At 38.0% G+C, this 22,500-nt stretch overlaps 1 long non-coding RNA gene across 1 annotated transcript in view; it reads right to left on the bottom strand.

The window, feature by feature from the left end:
* Positions 1 to 11,832: 11,832 nt before the first annotated feature.
* LOC140937551 (uncharacterized) overlaps positions 11,833 to 22,500 on the bottom strand; it is a 149,160-nt gene continuing 138,492 nt past the window's right edge. Inside the window, exon 2 of the long non-coding RNA XR_012165489.1 lies at positions 11,833 to 12,036. This is a non-coding gene — a long non-coding RNA (uncharacterized lncRNA). The remainder of the gene's footprint in view (positions 12,037 to 22,500) is intronic.

The following is a 22,500-nucleotide window of genomic DNA, read 5'->3' as shown; positions in this document are numbered from 1 at the left end:
AGGAAATAAGTTGTTGGCTGTCATATGATCTTGTAATTGGATAGCCAGGGACTTTTCCGTAATCTTTGATGTAACCTGCAAGTTGCTCACCGGTCTAAAATTTTTGTTAATAGGTTTGAGACCTGCTTTCTGAAGCAAGGGGTGAACTAAAGCATTCTTCCAGTCCTCTGCAAAGACGCCAGAGTCAAGAGACAAGTTGACAATTTTCCTAATAACAGGGAGCAGTTCATCCAAACAGAAGGACAGAATAGACGATGGTAGGGGATCAAAGGCGCACGACTTTGCACATGAGGCAGCAATTCTCCGTACACTCTCCTCAGACAGTGGAGAAAATTCAGAAAACTCACTACACGTTGAGGCTGATGTGGCAAGCGAAGTTGCGCCACTGGCATCTGCATCCAGCGCAGACCGAATAGCCGTGATTTTGTGAACAAAATACTCCCCCATCTCATTTGCTAGCATACGAGCATCCGAATGAGGCGGCAGAGCCCTATCTACATGAAAATTCAAAAGGCGTTTACTGGCCCGAAAAAGCCTTCCCTGGTCAGAACAGTACTCATCAATATATTGTTTATAATAGGCCCGTCTAGACTCATTCATGACATGCAATGCAAAGTTTCGTTTGGCTTTAAATACAGCGAGATCCGAATTAAGCCTACTAGCAACTTCATTACATCAAGCTATTTTCAAAATATCTAGAACATAATTTAGGGCCTGTTTACATGGACTTCAAGTAGGCGAGGTAAGCTGCGGCGGGTCACCCCACCAATGAGAGATTATATGGACAGGCTGGTTTCCCCACGTAAGCGCCGGTTACCTCATCTTCCTGGGGTTCCCCACCTCCCTGTAAAAACACGGCCCTTATTTCTTTACCGGCGTAGAAATTTTGGCTATTTATTGTTCATTCAAAACACCATGCTTTTTCTTTCTTTTCTTAGTTTTTTCCTTTTGTTTGCTCTTTTGCTGTTGTTGTCTGTTTGTTTGTTATTAACCACCGCCATATCGTTCGAAAGTAGTTCTACTTGTCTCCAAGTGTCTGTTGAGCTTACCAACCCTTAAAAAATTAAATATCAATAACATAACTGAGTGAAAATATGAAAATGACAAAAATAATGAGAAGCATCGCGTTACTGATCCGTATCAAAGACATTCTTTATTTTACTTGCTCTTTTTAAAATCACACTCAAAGTTGGGCTTCATTAAGACCGTGTAGTTAGATTCCATGTTACATTAAAAGGCAAGAGCGTTATCGCATCTTTTATTCATTCATTATTTAAGAGGGTACATCTTGTTGTTCCCTTTTGCAAGCCAGTTTCCGTGCAGCCTGGCACAAACTCCGTTTGTACGTCAGCGTTGCTACCTTAAAGAAAAAAAAATACAAGCAGTTCTTAATTGAAATTCTCAATTATGGAGCGTATGCTTAAAGGTAGCCAAGAACTTCCAAAGAGTAAATTAATCAAATCAAGCAAAGTAAACTCAGATCAAATGGTATTTTGTCGATGTGTAATTTGTTTTTGCTTTCTGTTCTTTTTTTGTTTTTCTTTGTTTGTTTGTTTTTTCTTTGTTACCAAAGGGTAGGTCTCAGATTTTCTGTGATACCTCCTCAGTTCGAAAGAACGTTAAGACAATACTAGCTATGGCCACAATAAATTTACCTCTCTATGACTTTCCTTGTTCTTTTTACACCAGCGAGGCCGACGACATCGTAGTGCTGTGATACCGGCAGCTTTGTCAGTTATAAAAGCCACTACCAGAAAAGTGCTTAGTAGAATCGCGAGAACTCTTGATTCCATTATCTCAAACATGAAAATTTACCAATGTAAATATAGCGAGGCTGAGATGATACGAGGACGATCATCAAAGATATGCTCTCTTTTTGGTTTATATATAACCCTATAGGCTCTTCGTGTGATAATTACTTTTGTTTTTATTCCAATGAAGTTGTTGTTTTGTTATCCAAAACATCAAAAGGGAATAATTGAAAGACGCCTGCTAAGCAAACGCGAGCCAAGCTAAAACCGAAATATATATTGCATATTGATAACACTTGCTTGTCGAAATCCGAAAAGGTAAAGTCTTGTATCATTTTTTAAGAGGATTATGCCTTCTGAAAAGATTAATATGAACTTACAACAGAAACTCAGTCTGAGAGCTGGGCGTTATGTATGTCATATGATTGAGACTGGTAGATACAACGTCAAATCATTGTAGACGGTAAAGATTCTAACTAATTGTAGATGTGATCAAATCCTAAACGAAATTCATTTTCGGTTTTTCTGCTTCTCATCTCTCTCCAATAGCGGATGATTTTTTAAGTAAGAATAAGTCTCTGATCATTATTCAAGCAGCAATTAGCTGTTCAGTAATTGCAATTTTCTATTAACAAATTGAAGTATAAATTAAATCCTTTATATTCTTTTGTGTTACTTTGCGGGATACTGAAATAATATTACTTCTGTTATCAACGTCATATAGGACGTCCCAATTGTATTAGTCCAATTTCCAGGCAGTGGCTCCGATGAGTAAACACAAAGAAATAAATAACGAGTTAACGGCTATTTGAAAACAAAACAACCGAATTTCTGACTAAAACGAGATGCAGTGTCATTTCTTAATTGTTAAATGTGCCGATTAGGCTATGCTAGATAGTGTTCATAATTGTAAGTTGGCATATTGTTCATTGAATGTGCGAAATTATAATGCCTAACTGTTTCAGGGCGACACTATCCCGGATGTAGTCGACCTTTTGTCCCTGTCACCAACTAGCCTATTCCCCCTACCTCATCCTCCGCCCTTAACTATCGGATTACGGGTGACAATTTTCCACGGGCGTAGAGGGAGGGTGAGTTTTCGTTACTCAATTAATTAGTCAGCGGTAGTTTTGCAAAATGAAGAGGGACTTCCGGTTAAATGATCAAGCTTCCTCTCGAGACGCTTCCGGTCGACTTTTTGACCTTATTTATGGCCCTTTTTCGCAATCAGGCGGAAAACCAGACGGGCGATCGCGAGATCAAGGTTTCAAGCGACAATTATGAAGTTTTCCGTGGACGAAGTAAGGGAAAAAGGGATTGCATTTCTACAAGGAAATTTTAACAATGTTCTCTTTTCGGAGAATTACTGTTTTGCAGTCCATAGTAGACGCAGAAAGTCTAACTGATTTGATCGACAGATATCTTTCTTTGAATTCGACGTAAAGATAATTATCTTCATGTTTTCATATCCTTCGTAAACTGTCTCCATACCAAATTATTGTGGTTATTTGATTGAAGTGGCTCTTTGATTGTCACTTAATTTGCACATACAGCTCAGCCCATTTTTGAACACAACAGAGGAAATATTCCCATTACTTTCTTTGGAGTCCCCTTTACAGTAGAAAGCTCTGAATCCAGAGTTCATGTTTTCCTATCCTTCGTAAACTGTCTCCATACCAAATTATTGTGGTTATTTGATTGAAGTGGCTCCTTGATTGTCACTTAATTTGCACATACAGCTCAGCCCATTTTTGAGCACAACAGAGGAAATATTCCCATTACTTTCTTTGGAGTCCCCTTTACAGTAGAGAGCTCTGAATCCAGACATTCCGTTCATGGATCGTTGAAGGTAATAGTAAATTAAACCTGTGAGTTTCTATTATATTTTGTTTATCAGCATTTTTGGAAGTTGGTCAAGATTATTTATTTTTTCTCATTTTTATGTAAGGGGCCGACCATGAAATGAAATGAACATTCTTGTTTTACATTGTTTGGTCAAGCGCGTTAGTATAATTAGGACAAGTATATTTGTTACAACACAGATGTTCAAAAATACACAAGTATTCCTGGATTTTTGCGAGATGTAAAAGGTGCTTGGAATGTCTTTACAGGACTGTCTATTTTTTACGTTGATTCATAGCGTTCTATTTTTCAAAGTACGAGATAATTTCGGTAAAGTAGCCTACATGCACGTGACCCACGAAATTATGCGAAACATTTGGCAATGTTCCCCTTCTTTAAAAACCCTTTTCTATGACTATCGGGGATTTTGTATTTGAAAAGTTTTTTAACCCTCCTATATGCTATATCCTGAAAACTATTTTTCCGACACCTCAAGACCTAACAGGGAGATTAAAAACTTTTTTGAGTTTATTTTGCCAGTTGTCAATTATCAATCCGATAGATCACAATCAGTGTTGGTTCTAAAAATAAGTTTTACGCTACGAATCGACTTTGACTAAAAGTTAAATTCATCATTGTGATACTTTTTAATGCACAGCAATTTGCACTACTTGTGTCAAGACGCAAAGACAAAAATATGAGGAAAATAAACGTTGGCTGGAGAAAACCACTGAGAGTGAGAAATTAGGAGGACATGAAGAGACAAGGTGTGTTTAAGGTGACTCGACCCAGTTTTTTTTTTTTGGGGGGGGGGGGGTACCATCCTACTTTGAAGCTCTCTGGTATCCTACTTTACTTTTATCGTAAGTCTAACACATAGAATGGGTAACATATAGATCAATCTACAATATAACATAAAATTGTTGGCGATCGGAGTAAATGTCACGTGGTTATAATGCCACGCCCCTTTGAGGTCTGAGTCGAAAATCTGCCGTTCCCGGCATTTTTTCGTGAAAATTTCTCGGCTGCACATAGTGCGCATTAGTGCCTTGCGCTGAACAGAGTTTCACCAAAAACGCAAAGACCCAATTCGAGAAATTCAGCGGTTTCCAAATTTAGGTCATAATTTATGCGAAAATGATAAGCAAACCTTACACGATTATATCTAATAAACTATGAGATTCATCCCTTTATTTTGGGCATCGTTATAACAGATGGGTCCTTGCAAGTCAGCAAAAAGCTTTAGGGCCTTGTAAATGCGCGTGATTTCGAGCAAAGAAAACATATATAAATTATACTTTTCGCTATTTGTTGACGTTTGTCAGCGTTTAAGAGCCTTCTCACGAAAAAAATCATTTTCTTAAAAATTCGTATTTTTTTTTTCTTCAAATTTTTTCAGGGCCACAATTGATTAACTAACTACCCGGACTCTGAATTTCATGGTCATTGAAAAACTGTGACATTATCTTATATAAGCCCAAACTTGAGTAAACAAGATCAGAAAGGACTGGGCAACAAAATTTACATCAGTGGATGTGGCTGTGGAAAAATCTACACCATTTATGTTAGCGTCCGAATTATCAACTGACGTAGAAACCAGGTAGAAACCCTGCAGATGGGATGGGCACTAAACAAGGCCCACGCAGGTTCCATCCGGTTTTCTCGTGAGGTTAAAGAATATCTCACAGCCAATTTTGAAACTGGTGAGCGAACTGGCCGCAAGGCGGACCTTGTTCAGGTTGAAAAGGATATGAGAACAGCACGGAATGTGAATGCCAGGGTCCAGTTCAATGAATTTCCGCGCAGCGTGGGGTCCTGGGAAGGACGTGGAAACTGTAGTAGCGTGGCCATGGTTTCTCAATTCTCTTAGCTGAAATGTGTTGAACCATTTTTGTCAGAGTATTTATGTTAAGCTGAAGAAGAAAATTTATCGAAGTATGGCGATTCAATGTTAATTACATCGAACTTAACAGCAAATGTTACGAATCAACGGTGTTACGCTCGCAACTGATAACGCTCCTCCCGGGCGCTCTGTATCACTTTTATACAAACTAGATAAAAGATGCCGTTGAAGGACAGGTTTTAAAAAAAAAAATCGATGTTTTTAGAGTTAAAGCGGTTACTTCAGGAGAAAAAATATCCTCTACAAAAACCAAGAGGGACATTACAACCTAAGAAGTTAATAAAGCAAGTGAACGAGCTAGTATTTGTTAATTATTACCGTATCAGGTCATCACCCGATGCAGGAGAACTGGGGATGAAATACAAAGTCACGCATTTTTCAAGTTTGTCAGGAGACTGGGTTAAAACGCTTTGTCAGCGACTCATCGCGTCGTATTTGCAAAGAAACGTGTTTTATTTGCCCTAGAAATTTCACTGCGATGTCTTGAAGAGTATAATCTCAATGAAAAGGGTTGCACCCAACTAATCTTAACAAAAGACCTCTAAGGACGGTGTCACGAACCAGTCACGCTCGCGGATGGCTGCCATTTTATAAACCAGATAACTTCTTTAAACGGACAAAGGACATGGAATCAACGGCCAATATAGTTTCAGATGATTGAGAAATAACCTTGAAATGTGAAAGAACTCGGATAAGATCTATCACGCCATCAAATGAAGTTGAACCTTGACAAGCAGATCGACAAGGCGAGTGTTCCTTAATTATCAAGTTTACGAAATTTCTGGAAATTCAAACGGCGGTCTCTTCTGAAAACGTGGAGAGCACAAAAATGTTATTCCTTTTTGTGTTTTACTATCATTCCTAGATTGTATTCATACAGATAGCGAAGTTCAGACAGGTGCCACACTTTTTAAAATTACCCTCAAAGTTGAGCTACTTTCGTGTTTTGATGGAAAGCCGAAAACACGTGCTGGGGAAAAAATCATTGCCGTCGAAATAAATAAATAATTCGGAACTGTGATATGGCTAGGAAATCTACAGTGGTGCATCTGTATACAGAAAAGAAAATCAGTCTTTTTGAGCGAGGTGTTCGTTTTCTAGAGCGCGGTCAATATTAGCGATTTTTGCAGTTTGAAAGGCTATGACGCCGGCGCTAATCGTCCGGAAATTCAAAAATTCGTAAAAAAATACATTTATCACTTTCGGTCAAACGAAATGTATTTTTGTAACTACTAAGGTGAAGGCTTTAATATCCCAGAATATAAGGGAAATTGATTTTTTGATCCAAAATCACTGGTCGGTTTTTACGGAGACACGCTCTTAAATGGTCGGCCCCTAAGTGAAGAGCGTAAAATCGCACAGAAAGTTAAGTTCGCTCGTATTGCTCATGATTGACAGTTAAACATGAAAGTCTCCGGATCTTTAGAGTGGCCAGGGGTGTTGGAAAAACAAAGTTTGTGGTGTTTTGTTTAGCAATTTGTTGAATTGATTTTTACTGATTTTAAAGTAGAAACCTAAGGTAAAACAGACATGATTTTCCATCGATTCAAATTATTATCTACATCATCTACATCTACTTCTACCTATATTAAGTCCGTCAAAATCGCTAAGACATCACACCAACCAATATGTCGAGCTCCAAAATTTGCCTTATTTCCCAGTCTCATCAAAGCACAACAACAAAACTAACAACATTTCGACATCAGCCAAGACTAAAACACTGATAGGATTTCGTCTTTGATGTTCTTTGATGTGATTTCTTATTGCAAGCACTCTCTAGCAGAAGCAAGCCCTTCCAAGAACTAAAACATTTAAAAGTGCTCTTAATTTCGAATTAGCCCCGCCTCCCTTCCCCCTGATTCGACAATCTCGAAACTAAAGCGCCGATTGGTTGACCTGGTTTGTACTATGCTTCAATCGCAGGACTCGAGGGGTGGGTCTAAAAAAAATGATGCTTTGTCGTATCGGATATTTTTTATTACAAGAATGCGTGACAAATACAATGATCCTAATATCTTCAATATCAAAATAGATTCCACAAACCACTGTTATTACTGTTATTTCTTTTCGGCAAATACCGGGTTATAGCATAGATTCGCGATTCGGAATTCGCGGTTGCGTTAAAATAGAACAAAGAAAAATGCTTTTGAGTTTTTAGAGACATCGTGATTGCGGTGAAACTAAGTGAGAGTGAATCGTGAATAAAATTAGTTACATCCAACTACTGTACTTGTGACTTGTGGACAACACTGTTATTGGGAGGCAAAACATTCCCCATAATCGAAGCATTTTTTTTTTTGGTTTTGAATTCCGGCCCCATTCAATCATCCCCATCACTTGGAATCAATACAATATATATTCCCATACATCAGGTACCTACCACAGCGTTGAAGGACACCGCTGACTAGTTAATTGAGTAACGAAAACTCACCCTCCCTCTACGCCCGTGGAAAATTGTCACCCTCGGATTACAGTGTTAATATTTTTCTTGTGGCAATTGCCACCACAGTATATAATTTACATTTTCTGCAAGTGTCAAATAGCAATTCGTTTTATTCAGTTCGCTTTCATCTCAAACATTTACACAGTGTAACTTTAAGCTGCATCTAAAATGGCTCATCGTTGAAGTAAACGCTGTTCCCTATATAGAGCGAGGATTATAATACTTTGAACTCTCGAGCTTGTTTTCTGTTGGCTCTCAATAGTCTTTCAGCTCCATCTCCCTGTAACAGACCAATTTCGTGCAGCTTCGCACAAACTTCGTCGATAGCTGATCACTTTTCTCAACCAAAAAAGAAGGTAAATAAGGGCATGGTTACAACAAAACATTAGAATTTTGTCATTATATCGTGATACAGCACCTTAGATGTACGGTCATAAGGGTACCAATGAAAATATTTCTGAAGAATACTTCACTTTTTACCGGTTGTTGTTTAGCTCGCTTCTTATGCCGTTGCCTACTCGATATTGCCAGCCTGGTGCGTCGAAACAATAGATTCTTCGAGCCCGAGGGACACTAGTAGAAGAGCGATAAACATTTAGATAGATAACAGTAGGGACTTCTGAGAGCCGGGCCTTGGTTCTCACATGATTAAGACTGGTATATTACAACGTCAAATCATTATAGACGATAAAAATTCTGCTGAGTAATCCAAGACGAAATTCCTTTTTCTGTTTTACTGCTTCTCATCACTCTTCAGTAGCTGATATGTAAGAAACGATCCGTGATCCTAAAATTCAAGCTGAAATTGTCTGTTCAACAATAGCGATTATCTATTAACAAACTGAAGTATAAATTAAAAATCTATATTCTTTTGTGTGTTCATCTGCGGGATAAATTAATACCTTATCAATGTCATATAAGACATCCCAAATGTAATGGTCCAATTTGTCCTTTGTTTCCACGCAGCGGGTGCGGCAGCCTAGCTGGTTAATTTATGCATGAGTAGACGTAAAGAAAGAAAGAACGAGTCTTTCTCTGTCTGTTCGTTGCTATCGGTTTTCCCTTTTACACGAGGACGGAAGTCCTAACAATCCTCAGAGTGAATAAGTTTGTGAATGGATAGCAATCGCTCTTGTCAGTGGAGACAGCCGTTACTATTGTTTTTAAGCGATATACACGTAATGTGGACAAATCCTTAGCCACTGATGATACAGGGAGGAAAACCTTTTGTAGCAAGGGGGAGAACAAACAACAAATTAACTCAACCCATGCATGTATGGCGTCGCTTCCGAGATATCAACCCGGGCCGCATTTTTTGTGCCAACCTTACTTCCTATTTCCCCTCAAGTCCACACATACGCCAAAAAAAACACACTTTAACACAGCCCAAGTTTCATAGTATATTATTTCTTACGCCTTTAATTTATTAACATGACAAGGTCTAATACAATTGAATGTTTCATTTCTTCCTGCTTTTCCCAGCTACTCTTTCCAACGATGTTGTGGTCTAGCTTTGTCTTCTAATACCAGGTCACAATCTAGTTTACGGGCAGCTGCGCAAACACTTCTTCGGTACATTGGCGCCATATCCTATAAGGAAAAGATGTGTTTAATACCTGTGGGAGGTAGTCTATTGATAGGTTTAATTATTATTGTTATAATTATTATTTATGTATTTATTTTATATTTATTTATTTTTATTAATATTAATTTTATTATTATTATTATTACTTGAACTTTTCATAGGCGAAGATTTCTTAGCCAAAGGGCAACTTCACAAGGTAAGCAAAAACAACTTTACAAGCAACAGTGGCGCGTTACCTCAGAATGATAAAATCATAAATTATTATACTTAAAGTTAAAAGCTATATTCGTATGTTTTTGATCGTGAAAAGTTACCGTGTTTCTTTTGCCTGATGGAAGTGGGCCGGAAAAACACTCTGTTTCCCTGAAGTTAGTTATCGTTAAGACAAAGCACGGTAAGAATGACAAGGTGCCAAGATTCGACTTCAGCTTAATCCGATCTGTTCGGTGCCTTTCTCTTTGGGAATAATGTTTTGCTATCGACAAAAACGTTTGGCTTTTTATACTCTTAGGGCTTTCGTATTACATATTTAAATGAATTGCATCTACATGTAGTTATACTTTCTTTCGCTTCTGTTTTCGTGTAAATGACAAAGATGACATAATTACACGAGACAATCTGCCCATGGTCATAACTTTAATATATTTTTTTCCGAATTATATATATTAGCGTTTCTCGAACAGCTAACCTTGGTGCTGCTTAAAAGGGCCGCCTTATATTATCGAGTCTTTTTTAATATATATATTTTTTTCATCCGTTTTCCCTCTTAGTGTGTGTGTTTATGTTAATTGCCAACTTAACAGCTACACTATTATTTAAGAAAGAAAAATATTACTTAAAGAACGAAAAAAGCCTAAGGTCATTTGAGGTTTCTAACGAAAATGAAAACCATAACTCGTCTGTAACTCGTAACTGAGTAATAACTGATAAACTTGAGGTCGACGGTACGTTCATTTTACTCTCCCCAACCCTCTTTGTCAGTCAATGCTCGGCCGTTTTAATTTAAGGGTATTTAAAGCTACTGACAGAGCTATACAGAAAGGAGAGAAGTTGAAAGAAGGATGTGATGTCACCGGGAATCGAACTCTGGACTACGCGCACCGAAGGCCAAACAACTGTGCCACCTTGCTCCTAATGTGAGGCGACACAATTAAGCAATTGCCAGTGGTTATAAAATAAAGTATAGATTTTGAGCCTGGGTTTTATGTAATTATTAAGTAAAATGAGATATTCATTGCTCACGGAAGGTTAAAAATATATTAAATATAAATATTTAACGTTTTACTGGCGTAAAGATATATTTGGTTCTTTGTTTGTTTGTTTGTTTGGTATTTCCCTTTTTTATTTTTCTTTTCTTTCTTTGTTTTGTTTTGTTTTTTCATTGTTATTGCTCACGCGAGGTTACAAAGGTAAAAGTATTAATACGTTTTAGATAAACCTAAGTAATGTGTTGTAGCATTTTAGAGAGGATTATGCCTTTTAAAAAGCTTGATATGAACTTAAAAGAGGGACTTCTGAGAGCTGGGCCCTGGTTCTCACATGATTAAGACTGGTATATTATAACGTCAAATCATTATAGACGATAAAGATTCTACTGAGTAATTGAAGATGTAATCATATTCAAGACGAAATTCCTTTTTCTGTTTTACTGCTTCTCATCACTTTTCAGTAGCGGATATGTAAGAAACAGTCTTTGATCCTAAAATTCAAGCTGAAATTGTCTGTTCAACAATGGCGATTATCTATTAACAAATTGAAGTATAAATTAAAAATCTATATTCTTTTGTGTGTTCATCTGCGGGATAAATTAATCTCTTATCAACGTCATATAAGACATCCCAAATGTAATAGTCCAATTTGTCCTTTGTTCTTTGTTTCCACGCAGCGGGTGCGGCAGCCTAGCTGGTTAATTTATGCATGAGTAAACGTAAAGAAAGAAAGAAAGAACGAGTCTTTCTCTGTCTGTTCGTTGCTATCGGTTTTCCCTTTTACACGAGAACGGAAGTCCTAACGATCCTCAGAGTGAATAAGTTTGTGAATGGATAGCAATCGCTCTCGTCAGTGGAGACAGCCGTTACTATTGTTTTTAAGCGATATACACGTAATGTGGACAAATCCTTAGTCATTGATGATACACGGAGAAAAACCTTTTGTAGCAAGGGAGAGAACCAACAGCAAATTAACTCAACCCATGCATGTATGGTGTCGCTTCCGAGATATCAACCCGGGCCGCATTTTCTATGGGCTTGAGGGGGAATAGGAATAAAGGTTGGCATACATACGCCAAAAAAACACACTTTAACACAGGCCAAGTTTCATAGTATTTTATTTCTTACGCCTTTAAACTATTAACATGACAAAGTCTAATACAATTGAATGTTTCATTTCTTCCTGCTTTCCCTGGCTACTCTTTCCAACGATGTTGTGGTCTAGCTTTGTCTTCTAATACCAGGTCACAATCTAGTTTACGGGCAGCTGCACAAACACTTCTTCGGTACATTGGCGCCATATCCTATAAAATATACCATATCACTATCAAACTGAAACACCTTGCTCCTAATGTGAAGCGACACAATTAAGCAATTGCCAGTGGTTATACAAAAATTATTGATTTTGAGCGTGGGTTTAATGTAAGTCTTTATCTTATGTCACTTTACCACCTTTTCCGCCCAATAAACACACAGTAATTATAATAATCATGTATAAAGAAAATTAAAGACGCTAAAACAGACCCGCAAAGAGCAGTATTTTTATTCAGTGACCTGGTTAATACATCCTTTTAAAAGATGTTTTAAATTGAAGGATCCATTTCAGCTTTTAAAACGGAAGCGTTACATCATATTCTTGTTATTCATTCATAAATAAATTCATTCATTCATTCATTTACATTTCGAATTTAATACCTGTCCAGTTTATTTCTCACTCATTCTCTTCATCTTCTTTCGAATTCTGTTGGTTCATTGGCGTCCATCTAGGCCCCATAACAGTCCAACATGCTTGCAACTTCTCATGAATTCTGCCAGTATTCACCCGTCTCTCCTGACAGAAAAACTGAGGCCCAGTTTACATGGTGGTGGGGGGACCCCAGATAGGTGAGCTAACACGCTTATTAGGTGGGGTAAAGCACCTGTCTATATAATCTCTCATTATAATTTGATAAGGACAGGCGGGTTACCCCACCTAAGCGGGTGACCTAACCTGCCTGGGGTCCCCCATCTCCATGTAAACGGGGCCTTAACGGCATTTGCTATTCTGCACCATTCTCATTACATTGGCTTTGGTTACTGCCTATATAGATCTGTATATTCCAGTTGGTTAGGAAACCAGTTTATCGTTTTTATGAGCTGTTATGTATTACATATACTTCTGTAAATTCAAGAGTCGTTTCTCTGAACGGTCATGTATCATCGAGAGTTGTCCTAAACTAGTACATTAGTTTTAGAGAGCCAGGCTCTAGCCTTGGCGCTGTAAAAGAAATGAGCTGACACTGAAACAACTGTCTGAATACTATATTGCTGCAGTACCCTGTTTATTTTTGAATACGTAACGTGCGCATTCTAACACTTGTATCTCGCCCTTAAAAAGGATGCCCATTGGACAAATCAGTGGAAAAATATTGAATTAAAAATAAATGAATAAATAAGAAGACGCGACACTCCGTATCAAATTACAAATTCTTTATTTTACTTGCTCGTTTAAAATAACGTTTAGTTAATTTCATGTTACAATGAAAGCCAAGGCCTTATCCCGTTTAACCCATCTAATATTTAATGTAATATTTCTTTTCTTTTTGCCACGTGGTTACATCTCCTTGTTCCTCGTTGCAAACCAGTTCCCTTGCAGCTTCACACAAACTCCGTCGATACTTCAGCACTGTTATCTAAAAAAAAAAAAATTAAAGAGAATATTTAAAAAGGAACTCGTTTTTACAGCCTAGCGCTGGACGGTAGACAAAAATTTCCAAATAGTAAGTACATTAACTAAAGTAAACTAGTATACATATCAAACTCCAGATAGATCAGCTGATAGTTTGGTACTTCATTAAACTGTATTTGTTATTGTTCTTGTTACTTGTGTTGTTGTTATTGTTGTTGTTGTTGTTTCAAAGAGCAGGTATCACGTATTCTCGAGGGAACGCTAAGGCAATGACACTGAGTAATGGCCGCAGTTACTTTACCTCTCTATCCTTTCCCTGATTCTTAGACGGACTATATTTCCGACAAAAAGGAGGGCATTGTAGATATGTTATACTGGCAGCTTTTTCAGTTATAAAAGCCACTACCAGAAAGGTGCTCAGTAGAATCGCGAAAACTCTTGATTCCATTATCTTAAACAAGAATATTTTCCAATGTAAAGGCTGAGGCTGAGGTGATACGATGACGATTTTCACGATATGCCCTATTTTTTGGTGGTGTTTGATTATTATTAGGGTTGAAAGCTACCAACTTGAAATTACAAGCAATCATACCTCTAGTGAGGAAGATTAAATTCTTCTTTAGTAGCATTAGACCAACTTGTCGTTCATAAAATTGTGCTTCAAGATACTAAATGCCTAAATGCTGCTCAAATTAAACAAATTAAAAAGTTGTGTTTACTTAGCTTCTATTAGTAACATTACTGTTAGAAGAACAATTAAGTAAAATGAGAAAGTCAATGCACACGCGAGCTTAAACTTTAAATATATAAAAGATAAATATTGACAGAAAAAAATACAGGCTATTCTTAAATTGAAGATCTCAATTTTAGAGCCTATTGATAAAGGTACCCAAGGGATTCTAAAAAGGAAATAAATCAAATAAAGAAAAGTAGACGACCGTAGATCGGATGTTGTTGTTGTTGCTTTTGCTTTGTTGGTATGTTTTTTCTTTGTTACAAAGAGTAGGTCTCAGATTTTCTGTAAAACCTCCTTTTCGAAAAACGCAAAGGCAATGCTAGCTATGGCCGCAATAATTTTATCTCTCCATTTTTTCCCTTTTCCTTTTACAAGGGAGACGAAGTTGTGTAGCTATTATACCGGTAGCTTTCTCAGTTATAAAAGCCACTACCGAAAAGGTGCTCAGTAGAATAGCGAGAACCCCTGATTCCATTATCTCAAACATGAAAATATTCCAATGTATATTGAATATAGACGCCTGCTGCCTAAGCAAACGTGCGCTGAAAGCTGAAACCGAAGTATTTATTTCATATTGGTAACAATCTCGTCGAAATCTTGAAAAGTAAAGTCTTGTAGCATTTTAAAGAGGACTATGCCTTTTTAAAAGATTCATATAAAACTACATGAGGAACTTCTGGGAGCTGGACCTTATGGTTTTCACGTGATTGAGGCTGGTAAATAAAACGTCAAATCATTATAAATGATAAAGATTCTAAGTAATAGGCGATATGCAAGATGGCGTCTTTTTACTACTAAGACCAGAATTCAATTCTTTTTTTTTTCTTTCATATTCAAATTTGGTAAAAGAAACTCTCATTTGCACAAGAAGGAAAAAGCCTGGAGAATTCTGGTATTAGTAGTAAAATGACGCCTTTTTGTTTTGTTTTGTTTTGTTTTTTTTCTTTTCTTTTCTTGCCTTTGTTTTTTATCGTGCAAATGGCCTCTCCAATAGCGGATAATTAACTAAGAAACAGTCTCTGATCCTAGATTCAAGCTGCAATTATCTGTTCAAGAATTGCGATTATGTATTAACAAATTAAAGAATAAATTAATTCTGTTATCAACGTCATATAAGACAACCCAATTGTAATAGTCCAATTTGTCTTCTGTTTCCAGGCAGCGGCGCGGCAGCAAAGCTGTTAATGCATGAGTAAACGCATTGCCAAATAAATAAGGAACGAGTTAACGGCTATTTGAAGATGAAATAACCAAATTTCTGACTAAAACGCAACGGAATAGTTGCACTAATACTCAGCGTCATTTAAATTGATTGTAAGTTGAAATTGTTAATTGGATGTCAGAAATGATCATGCCTAACTGTTTCACGGTGAATACCAGATGTAGTCGACCTTTAGTTACTGTCAACAATTAGTTTATTCTCCCCATCCCCATCCTCCGACCTTTCCTGTCGGATTACTTGTTTATATTTTTCCTCTGCCAATTACCACCACAATATAGTTTACAATTTCTGCAAGTGTCAAGTAACATTTTATTTTATTCAGTTCGCTTTCATCTAGAACATTTACACAGTTTAACCTAAACATCAAGAACCGCTCATCGTTAAAGTAAACGCTGTTCCCTGTATAGAGCAAAAATTATAATACTATGAACTCTTGCGCTTGTTTTATGTTGGCTCTCAATCGTCTTTCAGCTCCATCTCCCGGTAACAGTCCAATTTCCGTGCAGCTTCGCACAAACTTCGTCCATAGCTGATCACTTTTCTCTGGCAATAAAAGAATGTAAATAAGGGCATGGTTACAACAAAAAATTTGAATTTTTTCATCGTGATGCTAAGAGCACCTTCTATGTGCAGTCAACAGTACCAAAATAATTCTAAAGACGTTTTCGCTTTTTACAGATTGCTGTTTACCTCTCTTCTTTTGCCTTTCTGGTTTGGGCCTGGTGGTGCGTCAATACAGTCAGATCCTTCGGGTCCGAGGGACACTAGCAGAAGAGCGATGAACAAGACAGAGAACAGTATTGATTTCATTCTCACAACTCTTTTGTCAGTAAGGCTGTTCTTTGTTTAAGGAAGTGAAGAATAAATTGGATTCTTGCTACTGGGACATCTTATATGGACTTGCTATTAAGGCAATAAGTCAAATTGTGTTTGATTATTATAACCATTAGGGTTGAAAGCTACCAACGTGAAATTATAAGCTATTAATATACCTCTAGAGAGGACGGTTAAATTGTTCTTTAGTAGCATTAGACCAACGTGTCCTTCATAAAATTGTGCTTCAAGATACTAAACGCCTAAATGCCCCTCAAATTAAACAAATTTAAAAATTGTGTTAGCTTCTATTAGTAACATTACTATTAGGAGTACAATTAAGTAAAATGAGAAAGTCATTGCACACGCGAGGCTAAAAAGTTATTGAAAGAAAAAAATGAAAGCTATTGCGACCTTAAATTGAAACTCTCAATTTTAGAGCCTATTCATAAAGGTACCCAAGGAATATTAAAAACGAAATAAATCAAATAAAGAAAAGTGGACTCCAGATCAGAAGGAAGCTTTCTCAGTTATAAAAGCCGCTACCAGAAACGTGCTCAGTATAGCATAGCGAGAACCTTTGATTCCATTATCTCAAACATGAAAATTTTCCAATGTATATGGAATATAGACGCCTGCTAAGCAAACGCGCGCCAAGTTGAAACCGAAATATACATATTTCGTATTGGTAACAATCTCGTCGAAATCTGGAAAAGTAAACTCTTATAGCATTTTCAAGAGGGTTATGCCTTTTTGAAAAATTGACATAAACCTACAAGAGGAAGTTAATTCTGAGAGCTGGGCCTTATGGTTTTCACATGATTGAGGCTGGTAAATAAAACGTGAAATTATTATAAATGATAAAGATTCTAAGTAATACGCCATTTGAACGATGACGCCTTTTTACCACTAAAACCAGGATTCAATTCTCTTTTTTCTTTCATATTCAAATTTTGTAAAAAAAAAAAAAAAGCTCTCATTTGCACCAGAAAGAAAAAGCCCGAAGAATTCTGGTATTGGTCGTAAAACTTGGAGTAATCGGAGCTTAAGAGAGTGCGTTCGATGTGTTTGTTGAGGCGGAACGGTGGTTGCGATGCAGATAAATATGATTATGGCATATTTTGAACGTAAGGGTTGCGTACAGCGAAACCTCTATTTAAACTGTGTATCATTTTAAGGACGTTTTCAAAAGATATCGTATGGTTCGGTGTCAAGTGCTTTTAATCGGAGGAGACATTGGCCAGCGTCGGACGTGTAAATGGAACATTTTGTTTTACTGGCGCCAGTTACAGGGTGCAGTTTCTCAAAGGCCGATTAGTTCTTAGTCTGCTACACAGCCGTTTTTAGTGTCATCACGCAACGCTGGGGAGGAGCTTTGCGTGACGACTCTAAAAACGGCTGTGTAGCATGCGTGGCAGGCTAACGGCTGTGTAGCAGACTAACTAGTTCTTAACCCGGGATTCTTTTTCTTTCTTCAAAAACATTTCTTCGGATAATTTTCTCTGTTATTTTTAACAGCATCCAATCATCAACTTGTTGACAAAATGAATTACAGCTAATTTATACAACAGGATAAATTGGAGTTAATGCGATAACCATAAACCCGCCCTTACCAGTAGTGGAATCAGCTCACTTCCTTTCAGGGGTCACTTCCTGCATGTGACCCCTGTCACACTAATTGTTTCGCTCAGCCAATTAGATGCCAGCTATCACATGCAAAATAGCACTTCATATTCTTCTCCTCGTGGAACAAAATGTTTGCTACTTGTAGCCTGGTTTTTTTTTTTTTCTTCATGAATTGGAATTTTGCTTAGTTGTAATGACGAGATCACCGTTTAGGAAGAGCTACTTTGATCTTCTACCTGCATACAAGCCGTACGCGTTTGAGTTTTTTCTGGACAGACCTTCCACGAAGAGATGTTGCACCGCCGCTCTTGGTCAAACTCCGTCCTTGGAACATTGATCTACAATCGTGCAACCCTCCTCTCGAATGTCGCTGCTTTCTCCTTTTCTTGAACTTTCGATATCCTCTCGCATGTACCGTCACTTTAGCCGTTTCGACTCTCTCGGCTGGCACTTCACAGTCAAGGTTCCTCCGCAGCAAATCATCTTAGCCCAGTGTGTCTTCCTTTGGGATCAGAGTTGCTCTCTCATGATTCAGGTGCGGTATTTTTCTGGTTTATTGATAGTTAACTTAATATTCTTATTACATTGTGCCTCGAAAGACATCTGTGTTTGCAATATTGTGTGCATGTGACTGTACGGAGCGCTAGCTTCCAGACATGGAAAGTTATTTTTGAGTTCACTTATTATTATGAAGAGGGACTTGGCGCCGCAGCCTCTGAAATTCATTTTATTCAAGTCCCGGGGATTCAAGTATGCATGTCCGTGCTTTTATTATGCTCTTACTATGGAGTAAGAAAGAATATGGACTGTTAAAATCAAATCTGTGACGATTGGGTCTTCGAGGTTTTTTCAAATAATGGATTGAATTTCAGTTTTTAATTCTTTATTCACATCTAACATATTATGAGTTGAGAATGATACATGACAGAAAATCATCAAGGTCGGTTTCATGCTTCGCACGTGCAGACTGCTCCTTTAAAAAGGCGCGTTTTACAGTATTCGAAAATAAAAAATTTTCTTCGTTCTCCGGATCATAAAGAGGAATTATTGCTAGTTTTCAGTGTCACGCCATTCAAAATAGATCAAAATAAAAATCAAAACCGTTCAATAGATAAAGTCCAGCATCTTTGAAATGAAAGGAGGTACATATAAGACCCTCACCAAGATTCAGGTCAGAGGAATAACTTCGTATACGAGATATCCGTAGAATTGTTTTCCCTAAACTTATAGAGATTTGTATGGAGACGCCATGCAACATGGCGGATGGAAACCAACAGAAACATCTGTTACCGAGTTTTGTTACAAAAGGGTGAATTTATCCTTCGAGAAACTCATAAACATGAAAGTAATACTTTTTCTAATACACGAACTGTTTAGATAGCAAATTTCCTGAAATAAGTTATTTTTTAAACCTACATGACAGCTCTTTTGGCCGTCATGTAAATTCCACGTCACGCAAAAGCTTAGAAATTCAAGCGTATTCTATCACAAAACCAAGAACCCTTTTGAAGCGAAAATTTGTATGAAAATTAGTTTTCAGCTGCTCTAATGCATCGTGAAAGTAAAAATCTCGGTAGGATAGTGACGTCAGGTAAAAACCAGCAATAAGCTAAAATTTTCAGGGATTACCACCTCTCAGGGCCTAGGGATCAGGACCCCAGAGAGAGGATTAGGACCTCCCTTTAGCCTGGTTGTTGTTTGTTGTTTTTATTGGGTGAGTCCTCTCGTTCAGAGCTCATCTTTCTTGTTGTGGTTATCCCCAGGGGGCCTGGGAATTAGGATCCCAGAGAGAGGATTAGGACCTCTCTGTAGCCTGGGGACTTGATGGCTTGTTGTGGTTGTCCCCAGGGGGCCTGGGAATTAGGATCCCAGAGACAGGATTAGGACCCCTCTGTAGCCTTGGGACTTGATGGCTGGTTGTGGTTGTCCCCAGGGGGCCTGGGAATTAGGCCCAGAGAGAGGATTAGGACCTCTCTGTAGCCTGGGGACTTGATGGTCTGTTGTGGTTGTCCCCAGGGGGCCTGGGAATTAGGATACCAGAGAGAGGATTAGGACCTCTCTGTAGCCTGGGGACTTGATGGTTTGTTGTGGTTGTCCCCAGGGGGCCTGGGAATTAGGATCCCAGAGAGAGGATTAGGACCTCTCTGTAGCCTGGGGACTTGATGGTCTGTTGTGGTTGTCCCCAGGGGGACAACATATAAGCGCAGATATAAAAAAAATAAAAATACAAAATACAAAAAAATAAATAAAAATAAATAAATAAATGAAAATTAAAAAAAATAAAATACAAAAAATATATATAAAAAAAATACAAAAAATACAAAAAAAATAAAAAAATAAATAATACAAAAAAAAATACAAAAAAAAATACAAAATTAAAAAATACAACAACAACAAAAAAAAATCAGGAGCAGGATCAGGACCCCAGAAAGAGGATTAGGACCTCTCTTTAGCCTGGTTGTTGTGTTGTGTTGCGTGATAATGGTCTCATTGGGTGAGTCCTCTCTTTCGGAGCTAACCTTTCTTCTTGTGGTTGTCCCCAAGGGGCCTCGGAATGTACTATTGTCATTGTTTCAATAATTGGGTTGAAACCATAAATTATACAGTTACTTTTAGTAGCTTACAAACAACAACCATGAGCATGTGTATTCCGATTTATCGATAAGGAATTGTTAAAAATTTTGTCAATATATATTGGGTTCTCACATCTCAGTATCTGGCCCTGACTTGATAGATACACCAGTTGTATCCAGTTTGTGTAATTAGTCAACTAATTGTGGTTAATTCACAGACTGATCCTTTGTTTTGTTGTTTGTTATTGCATATCTCCTCATCTGCTGTGGAGGAAGTCTTAGGCTGCTGACCAACTTGCTGCTGTTCCTGGTTAAGTCCTCAGCTGATACCTAGTCGATGGGACATTTGCCCAGTCTAATCTTACACGCAATGTTCAAGTACAATGTGACCATTGTTTCAAGTGACATTTGACTCTGGAAATAGCCCTACAATTCCTGTTGTTCGTCTATGGGGAATACCCCTTTGGGGTATTTGTGGGGATGAAGTGCTCCCATACAGGTCACACTTTGCCCCATAGACTCTTGTTACCCCTTAAACCGGGGAATTAGACATCTAGAGACGTCTTTCCACCTCTCCAGTACCCAAGGGGGATTATCACCTCCACTCACAACCTTGGAGGATTATCAACCCCTAGAGAGGATTATCACCTAGCTTCTCACTATCCTGGGGGATTATCACCCCCAAGAGAGGATTGTCACCTCTCACTATCCTGGGGGATTATCACTCCTTAGAGAGGATTATCACCTCTCCCCTTGTAGATTTCGGACTGTTACACCAATATGTAGAGAAAAGTGACCTGCTGTCCATATTTGGAGTACTTCATCCCTTACCCCTTTTTTCCCCATAATAATTCTGGTCTAGTTACTTGCTTTATCTAAGGGGTTATGGGTTAAGAGCATTAAATTGAATTTACTGGTTTAAAAGCTTTCACATGTGAATTCAAACTTCGCACTAACCCTATCAAAGCCTTCAATGGAACATGTGTGCGGCTCACGTCAATAACTTTTCCAGTAATTTGGTCGAGCGTGTTGATTTCAGTGACTGGAGAGTGGCGCTACCGTGGGCTGATTTATAAGTTTTTCCTAATAAATAACATAGAGTTAAAGTGTTCGTTTGTCCGGTGCCGAAAATATCACAAGTCATGGTCAAATATCGCGCCGACCTTCACATTTCGGTAGATTTACTTTGAGGCACAACGGTTGCCGAGCTACACAACTCGTAAATTTACTTTGTGACAAAACGGCCACCGAGCTACAAAACTCGGCAGTTTACTTTGTGGCATAACGGCCGCCGAATTAAACCCGGTTTGATGCATGCACCAGTAGTCGCAGACATTTTCCAAAGACAGGGACGAACCATGCTGAAAAATATGAAGGCTTAATCCAAAGTAAAATTTAACAGCAAACTCCTGAAAGATGAACGCTTTGGACGATTCAGCAATCACAGATCGATGTACGTTTTACGAAGATTCAGCAAACTTTTTAAAACATGAACGCTTTACGAAGAATATCAGACCTTAGCAAACCTTTGAAAGATGAACGCCCGGGACACAAGAATCACCACATGAGTTAACGCGTCAAAGTGAGGCAAAACTTAAGCAAGCACCTCAAAGCGAGGCAAATGTGTGTCGATGACGACGAACGAAAATGCAATAATGCACAGAACACCCAACACAAATGAGGGGTTGCGTTCTCGTACCTCGAACGCAATGGCACCTTTTTTTATCTTGCAAATGGCCTATTGTAGATGCGATTAAATTTAAGACGAAATTCATTTTCTGTTTTCTCTGCTTCTCATCACTGTCCAATAGCGAATAATTAACTAAGAAACAGTCTCTGATCCTAAAATCAAGCTGCAAGTATCTGTTCAATAATTGTGATTTATCTATTAAAAAATTAACGTATAAATTAAACCTATTAATTTGGGGGGGTAAATTAATTCGGTCATCAACGTCATATAAGACATCCCAATTGTTAAAGTCCAATTTGTCCTTGGTTTCCAGGCAGCGGCGCCTCAGCCTAGCTGTTAATACATGAGTGAGTAAGCGCAAAAATATATAAAGAACGAGTTAACGGCTATTTGAAGACGAAATAACCGAATTTCTCACTTACATGCAACTAAAGAGATGC

Source organism: Porites lutea, chromosome 5, assembly GCF_958299795.1.
Source record: "Porites lutea chromosome 5, jaPorLute2.1, whole genome shotgun sequence".
Lineage (NCBI taxonomy): Eukaryota > Metazoa > Cnidaria > Anthozoa > Scleractinia > Poritidae > Porites > Porites lutea.
Note: the sequence above shows the minus strand (reverse complement) of the source record. Positions and strands in the feature narration are given on the sequence as shown.